Source organism: Protopterus annectens, chromosome 8.part0, assembly GCF_019279795.1.
Source record: "Protopterus annectens isolate FY-2018-M chromosome 8.part0, PAN1.0, whole genome shotgun sequence".
Taxonomy (NCBI): Eukaryota; Metazoa; Chordata; order Ceratodontiformes; family Protopteridae; genus Protopterus; species Protopterus annectens.
This window is the reverse complement of record NC_056741.1, coordinates 1,105,668,033-1,105,675,414: the sequence shown is the minus strand read 5'-3', so window position 1 is coordinate 1,105,675,414 and position 7,382 is coordinate 1,105,668,033. Positions and strand designations below refer to the sequence as shown.

At 41.9% G+C, this 7,382-nt stretch overlaps 1 protein-coding gene across 4 annotated transcripts in view; it reads left to right on the top strand.

The window, feature by feature from the left end:
- Positions 1-7,382, top strand: part of POGZ (pogo transposable element derived with ZNF domain) — a 2,357,128-nt gene that overhangs the window by 979,286 nt on the left and 1,370,460 nt on the right. The window lies entirely within an intron of this gene.

Below are 7,382 nucleotides of genomic sequence, written 5' to 3'. Positions count from 1 at the left end.
TAAGTACATTTATTTTTTCAATATGAAGGTTTAAAGAAACTCTTCCCGGTGGCCTTTTCTTTGGAAAAACATGTAACATGATACATTCCAGATAATTCAAAAAAGGAGGCAATGTAAACAGTCTAAATACACGATGAACACACAAAGATATGGCATTGAGAACATTCCTGAAAGGCCATTGCATCTTTATGTTTCATAGCTCCCATGGATACCAGGAGGAGTGGAGAACTGTGAGTTTTTTCCTCACACGAGATGCAAATCTTGGCAAAATGTCAAGATAATTATTATTTGTAGTTCTGACTTGATGTGAGCTCAAAGGCACTCCTGAGTATGATGCTGGCTGATTATTTTTAAAACTTTTATCAGCACAAACTCTCTTCTTAAGAATTTATGACTGACAAAATATAGTGCCCAAAGCCTTCATTCTGACTTTATAGTTTAATGATTTCACCTATGAACCTGTCTGGTAAATATTATCTGAAATGTCTTAACAAGATCACTGTTGTAGTATTCTTTACAAGTGGTATATCCGGCCAATGATAGCTGTACATCCAGCCAGCATACCAAAACCTGGGCACTTCAGTGCATTATACAGTTGATGTATGATCTAAGCCCAAAAGTGGGAGGTACGTAAGGGATGTATTAGCGCAAATTATCTCAGAACTTCGTTGCTACCAGTCCTAAAGCTGAACTATGCTTCATCTTCTGTCTGAGAGTTGTACATCTTATGCAATTACCAAGCCATTTAGGTCGACAAGTACCCCTTTGGGACTCTTCCTTTTGTTGATGTTGATTATTTCCTTTTTGTACATGCCATCCAGAAGAGGATAAGTGTTTATTTTATCTTGGTATGGAACATAACCCTAAGGAGTGTACGATTTGTCAAACCTTCATACCGAAGACCCTCTGTAGCTGTTTTTCTTCTTTGCCTGTTTACTTGGAAAACCAACATCTTAAGTTTCTCACACAGGGCACAGGTTGTGAGTATTCCTGCCCTGATGGTTAGCCACTTCCAAAGAGGAAGCCTGGGATACTTGGGTATGAGGCTTTGGCTCTACAGCCCCTTTTGGGCATCTTCACTGTGCCCGATGATGAGATTTTCAATTGTTTGGCTCCCACATCCACCTTGTTATCACAACCCTATCAGAGGCTGATACGGGGCAGGCCTTTCACATCATGTCCACTGGGCCTGATCTCTGATGCCTGTTACATATGAGAATAGGGAACCTAGGCTTGTCATTTCCAAAGGGCCTTAGGGTATCTCTCAGATTCTTGTCAAAGAAGAAATACCCAGTTCTTTAATTTAAGTTTATCAGGGCTCTGACCAACCTTTTGGGTACATGCTTTTGGATGTCTCTGCAAAGAACAGCCAGAAAACTAAACATACCTCTCCCTCTCAGTTATTGAGGGGTGCTGAAAAGGAGTAGCAGATAAAAGCTCTTATGTCTGTGAAATCTACTTAGTATTTCTGGGCTCCATCTGCTGTTGTGGATCCTTTTTTTACTTTGAAAAGGGAGAGTCTCCCTGTGATGAGAAGGTGCAGGACTCTGATGAAGATTCCCTAGTTTATTCTTCTCAGAAACATACATTTGGATGAATGCTGTAAAGAAGATGATTCCCTTTCACCTGATTCCCCTTAGAATAACTTTCTTTTGGGGATAACATAGTAAAAATGATGCAACATCTCAAATAGGAAGGTTTTAAAATAACTTAATACCCAACAGAAATGGTATGCATTGCTTCAGGTGGGTGCTTCTAAGCCCTTTGCTATTCCCCTAGTGCTGAATGCTCTTTTAGACACTTTTACTGCTGCTTCACTGAATCCAGAATCCCAGCCCCCTGTTTCTAAAAAGCCTGACAGATTTTACAAAGTTCTTGATGAACAAAAGTTTTCTATAAAAGTTCTTCCTGTCACCCGTCTTTCATTTCTCTTTCTACAGACAAGCCCACTGAACTGATTTCTCCCCTAATTTTTTGCCTGCTGATAAGAATAGCAGGGCCATGAACAGGTATGGAAAGAAGGTTACACCTCTGCCACCTTGGTCTTTAGAGTTGTTGAGAGTCATATGATAAAATATCCTTTTATCTCCTCTTTCTAACCTAGGAGAGGTTATCAGTGATCTGCCTGATTCAGATAGTAAGACTTCTGCCTTATCCTTGCTTAATTCTGTCTCACAATTAGCCACACTTTCTATCATTTAGCAGCTGTGATGCTGCTATGTTAATTCCAGCACAGCTGTATCTGGGTCAGTTCTGCATAAGCACTCTTGATTAAGGCTCCAGTCCCTTTCAGAAGATATCAAGATCAAATTGTTGGATTCTGCGTGGACAGACACTGTTTGGTTCTTCAGCTGCAGAACTATTTAAAACTTTACAAGGTAGGGAGAAGTGCTGCAGGATTTGAAACAAGTTTTTCTTTCTCCTGTACCAAAAATCCAGAGGAATTACCCTTCTAAAGTAGGTCCTTTTGTTAGAAGACAACAAAATCTCAAAAAGGTAAAAATGCTGATAAGGGGGGAGAGTTCAAGAATCAGGACATTTTTTGACAAGCCTGCTTCCTTATGACTATCTTTGGAAAGCTGTGGGATTCATGGCATCAGCTATACCTGAGGATGTTCATAGACAAGTACTAGGCTATCTGCCAGAGGACATCTGTAAGCTTAGCCAGAATGTGTTGGCTTTCGCCGCCCCCCCCCCCCTTAGATTAGTTCCCTCTGCCTCTGTCCAGCAGAGCCATTAGTTCCCTGTGCCTCTGTCCAGCAGGGCCACTGCAGTGATCCTCAGGGTAAATTTTCTGTTTCCCATCCACTCATCAAGGTTTTTCTTGAAGAGTGTTGGTGAGGGGCTCTGCCTAATGTAGATTGGAATCCTGTTCCAAAGCATGGGGAGTCTCTGGGACACAAATCTATTCCTCCAGCATGTCCTGTTTATCGTTGTGGTGAGGTTTAGATCCGTAGAGCGCGTGGCTCTCGTGAATTTGTTTTTTTTTAGGTGGAGCATGTCCATCAATTCTGTGTTGGACATGGCCTTGTATGTCAGGCAGAGATCACCTCTGAGTAAGCGGTATGCAACCGAGTACAGCTGGAGTTTCTTCGGTCGTGCTGCATAGGGCATCTGTTTGAGGGCAGTAATCCTCTTGTTGAGGTACTTCTGTGGTCTTTCCAGCTGTTGCAGGTGTCTTGTAAGGTACATCCCAAATGCGGCGTTGTACTCTATGATGGGTCTGATGAGTGATGAGTAGAAGGGCACAATAACCTCTTTTGTTGTAGATGCGAACCTTTTTGTGATTAGGTGGGCCACATAGAAGGATTTTCTAACCACCCTGGCAATATGGTTATCAAAGGAGAGATTACTGTCTACTTGGGTCCCCAGATCCCTTATTACATTTTCTGTATTTAGGGGACTACCACGTATGTGGTAGTTCGCAGGTACTTTGTTTTTTCCAAAGAGGATGACTATGCACTTTTTGGCATTTAGCTTGAGGCCATGATTTTGACACCAGGTATCCGTTTCAGTGAGACCCTTCTGGAGAATGTCTATATCAGCCGGAGAGTCAGTTATGGCCTCCAGTTTGCAGTCGTCTTGTGAACTTGGTCAGCCATAGTCCTCCTGTGCTTGCCTGTAGCTTGAGAAGTATATACCAAACAGGAGGGGTCCTAGGACTGAGCCCTGGGGTCGCCACTTGTAACCAGTTTAGAGATGGATCTAGAGCCTGCAACTCCCACCATGTGGGTTCTATCCGTGAGCCAACTGGCAACCCATCTCGTGACGTAGGGGTTTATGTTCAGGCTGGTGAGCTTGTCTATAATACCAGAATGGGGAATGGTGTTGAAAGACGTTGCGAGGTCTAGGTAGGCTGTGTGAACCTCCTTCCCCTCATCTAAAGCCTTGGCAACTGTCTCAGAAAAGTCCCCCAGGTTTAGGAGGCATGACCTGCCCTTAACAAAGCCAAACTGGGTAGGGTCCAATGTTTGGAGGTTCCCAATGTCTCTGTTAATGAGTTCCATGATGATGCGCTCCATAGCCTTGCAGACCAGGCTAGTCAGGCTTATAGGGTGATAGTTCCCAGGGTCTGTTGTGTCTCCACCTTTGTGGAGCAGGATACGTGCTGCTGTGCGCCATTCTGTGGGTACATAGCCTGTAGAGAGGCTCAGTTTGAACAATGTGTTTAGGTGAGGGGTTAGTTCATTTTGGAGTTTGTGTAAGAGACAGCCTGGGACACCATCCGGTCCCATTGAAGCTGTGTTTTTGGCTAGGGCTGTTTTAACCTGTGTGTCAGTGATTGCCGCGGCACTACATTCTTCTGGTATGGTTATGGGTCCTTTAGGGGGTGAAGTTTGCACTAAACCTGTCTGTCAGAATCTTGGCAATATCAGTTGGTTCAGTGTATTTTGTGCCGTTCTGCACTAACTTAGAGAAGATCTGAGAGTTTCCACTTAGGTTCTTGACATAGCTAAAGAACGCTTTGTGGTTATCTTTGGAGTCCTTGGCAAATTTTCTTTTGAAGCTAACCTTGGATGATTTTATGAGGGATCGTAGTTTTTTGCTGATACTGATCAGGGATGTCTTTCCTTCTTGAGATTTTACTCTTTTCTGTACTAGTTTCCTCCTTCTGTTGTCCAGCTTGTTTATTGCAGGGGTCCACCAGACTGGTTTCCTTTTCTTGGAGGAGTGAGTCTTTGTTTTGCTTGGGATAGCATAATCCATGCATTCTTGCAGGTGCTCATACAGTGCCTTTGTAAGGGATTCAGCAGCTTGGACAGCGTTGTCCTTTAGCATGGGGGCTGTAAACCTTTCTACCTCGGTCTTAAGTACCGTGAAGTTTGCTTTTGAAAAGTTTTTCACGGTGGTTTCCTTGATTGGGGTAGGGGCGGAATGTGGATATCCAGAGTGATTAGTCTATAGTCTGATCTAACCAGCGAGGGGTTGATCTATAATGTGCTTTATATTGATCACTACTGCAGTAGCTTTAGCTGTATAGGTTATATCGTGCCAAGCATGGATGCTTCAGGCCTGGCATGGGGAGACAGTAACAACAGTGTCAAGGTTTAGGGGGTGTCATCTGCTAGAGAAGGGGGTGAAGGGTACAATTCTGGCTGTTTGGTCCCAGAATTCTCTGGTCTCCTGTCCTCCTTAAAGTATTCACAGACTGCACCATAGTTATGTGGTACATAAATAAACAAGCAGGAACAAGGTTTTACAGCATGTGCAAATTAGCATTGGTAGCCTGAGAAATTCCCATCCACCACAAGTTGTTTCTTCATGCAGTTTACATTCTCTCAGAGATGAATATTCTGGCAGACTAGAAAAATCAAAAACTGGCGGTCATCAAACCCAAACTCAGTGAAAACTGCAGTAAATAAATCCACCACTTATCACGGGCAACAAATCCTTTATTAAAGCTTAAAACACGTTCAGTTAGCTTTTTGTCTTAAAACCGACTATCAGAATAAAAAAATTCCATAGCCCTAATACTTTATATAGCTTTACCAATCTGCTAATTAAAACAATTAAATCCTGCTTTGATCATTTCTTAAAGATGTAGGCAAGCAACCTATAGAAATGTAAAATTATGACATTTGAGCAGTACATGTCTATCATACCTCATTATTTTTAAATAGTAAAACTATATTTTAAAAAACTTAACCACCATATTAAAATTTAATAAAGACTGTGAATTCAATTTTCCATAAGGTCATTCTGAGAATAAAAAAGTGTGTGTGTGTATGTATATATATATATATATATATATATATATATATATATATATATATATATATATATATATATATATTTGTGTGTGTGTGTAGATCATAGTATAAAGTGTTGCGTATATCTTTAAGAAGAATGCGAGGCTGTACGTGCAAGTATATAGCTTGCAAACGTGCACAAACTTAGTGCCATTTTGAAGGAGCAGCCGGGGAGTGAGCATGCATGATCTCATAGTCATTAATTGTGTATAAGTTACTTAAGTTACACTCAGTAGTTAACAATAGTAATGTGTTTGTATGAAGTAAAGCTGCTTGAACAGAGCCCATAAAGACTTATTTATTCGTGTCCTAACATGAAAGCGACATGGTGTCAGAATTTGGATCAAAGAGAAAAGAATATCCGGAGCCATGAGATGCAAAGACAACACTGAATATAAAACCGAGAGAAAACTGCACAAACATAGCCAGAAAGAATCAGAGGTTATGAGAACTAACACAAACTATTTATTTGATGCGGAAGATGAAAAAAGGGCATTACAAGGGCGCAAACCACATTACCAGGCAAGCGGAAAGTATGAAAAGTTTGTTAATTAAAGAAATGCTTAAGATAAAAGTGTTTGATGAAACGATTAACTGTAAAGCAAAAACGAGTATGTTTAAAGCAAAAACGAGCATGTTTAAAGCTGAACGAGTGTGTTCAAGGCAAAGTTGGGCATGTTTAGAGTAAAACAAGTACAAGAAGAATGTATTGGGCATGAAAAGGACTTAAATGAGCAAAGCAACTAATAATAAAAGAAAAGGGCACATTAAGCGAAAATAAAGCAAGGCAACTGTATGTGTTTTGGCAAAGTGCTGTGTTTGGGCATAACTACGACTTTGTATTGTGTCAAGGTCGTAACTAAAGATGTTCTTCGTGTTTCACTATTGTAGTCATCACATTTGAGTTATCCCTGCCAGGGTAGCCCTCGGCCGTCCCGAATACCAGAGACTTAGTATTTCTGTGTCGGTTACTGTTGCTTGAGGACTGACGTCAGGTCATCAGTAGCATTAAAGTAAGGCAGCCGATGCCAGTACATCAGTCTTTCTTGCTGTGGAGCCTGAAGCAGAAGCAGTTCGCATGAGTGCCGGTTGGCTGCTACCTGAGTTTTCGTCTCCGAACTGAAATTGAAGTCTTCTAAACCTAAGTACCCTGTTGGGGATCCATTTTTCATGGACTAACCGATGTCAGAAAAAGTTAATAATTGTCTCGCCTGTGGAAAGCAAATACCACACCGAGAGTTCCAGTCTTACTGCATCACTTGTTTAGGCCCAGACCACAATGTCCCCCGTTGTCGCTTCTGTGATTTGTTCAACGCCAGAACTATCCATTGTAGGGCCCTTATTGTAGCCAGATATTTTCGTTTGCAGTCCTCGAATTCCGATATGGCTTCAGTAAGCCATCTGACAGCAGATGATCTGAAAAAATGTAAAGATAAAGACAGAGACAGACCGCACAGGTCCAAACCTACTGATGACACTTCCGTTAAGCTTGGCGTCAGTCTTCCAGTACTCGAGGCACTTTCGCAGTCCCTGATGCCCGCTTCAGTTGATTCACAGGCCGCTACCGAGACCCATTTGGAGTCCGGTATAACGCAAAGCTCTTCTTCGACTAAGGATCCTGCAGACGTCTCT